This window comes from Otolemur garnettii, unplaced genomic scaffold (assembly GCF_000181295.1).
Source record: "Otolemur garnettii isolate 467f Iridium unplaced genomic scaffold, OtoGar3 scaffold00087, whole genome shotgun sequence".
In the NCBI taxonomy this organism is placed as follows: Eukaryota; Metazoa; Chordata; class Mammalia; order Primates; family Galagidae; genus Otolemur; species Otolemur garnettii.
This window is the reverse complement of record NW_003852482.1, coordinates 2,392,071-2,393,346: the sequence shown is the minus strand read 5'-3', so window position 1 is coordinate 2,393,346 and position 1,276 is coordinate 2,392,071.

The following is a 1,276-nucleotide window of genomic DNA, read 5'->3' as shown; positions in this document are numbered from 1 at the left end:
CATGCTTGGTTGGCTGCTTGCAGAGTTTTCTCATTCATTTTGACTTTGGCCAGGTTAATGACAATGTGTCTAGAAGATGCTCTGGTTTGAATTGAGTGAGCCCAGGGTTTGATATCCATCAGGTAGGTGAATGTCTGAATCTATAGCAATATTAGAGAAATTTTCAGCTATAATAGAATATTATACCAGGTTAGCAAAAATACATTTAAAGAGATTTTATTGTTTAGAAATTGTGACTTGGCCGGGCATGGTGGCTCATACCTGTTGTCCCAGCACTGTGGGAGGCTGAGGCGGGTGGATCACCTGTGCTCAGAGGTTTGAGACCAGCATGAGCCAGAGTGAGAGCCAGAGTGAGACCCCATCTCTACCAAAAATTGTCAGGCGTTCTGGCAGGCGCCTGTAGTCCCAGCTACTTGGGAGGCAGAGGCATGAGAATCACTTGAGCTCAGGAGCTGGAGGTTGCTGTGATACCACAGCATTCTACCCAGGGCTACAGCTTAAGGCTCTGTCTCAAAAGTAAAAATTAAAAACTAAAAGCTTCAAATAGTTCAAAAGACAGAAAATGGTTTTCTTGACTTCTAGAAAACAGAACATAGAGAATCAATAATGTTTTAAACAAAAAGTCATAACAAACTTACCCAGTCCTGTGTAACTGATTTCTGTTCTGTTTGAAGTTAGGTTAGCAATACTCATGGACATGTTCACTTTTTAATTAAAGTTCTAGAAGTTTGCTTTTAATCCAAAGGTATTTAATGTGTGCTTCTTCACTAGAGAATCTAAGCCATTTACATTTATTGAGAGAACTGATAAGTGTGGAGTCCTGTTCATCTCCTATGTGAAACTCAGTTGCCTTGTTTTATCATTTGGGGAATGTGGAAGCTAGGCCTTGTGCTTCAGTTTCCAGGTGTCCTTATATTGCTGGTTGTCCATTGTGTTGGGATGTGTATAGTATGGGCCTGAGTACTTCCTGCAGGGCTGGTCTCGTAGTGGCAAATTTCCTCAATGTTTGCTTGAAATTAAAAGATTTGATTTCTCCATCAAAGATGAAACTTAGTTTCTCAGGGTACAGAATCCTCACTTTGGGATAGTTTTGTTTGAGAAAATTGGTGATGAGAGTGTGTTCTCTTCTGGTTTGTTGGCTGTGCCCCAGATGAATTTTCCCGTGTAGGTGAGCTGCTGCTCATGCTTGGTTGGCTGCTTGCAGAGTTTTCTCATTCATTTTGACTTTGGCCAGGTTAATGACAATGTGTCTAGAAGATGCTCTGGTTTGAATTGA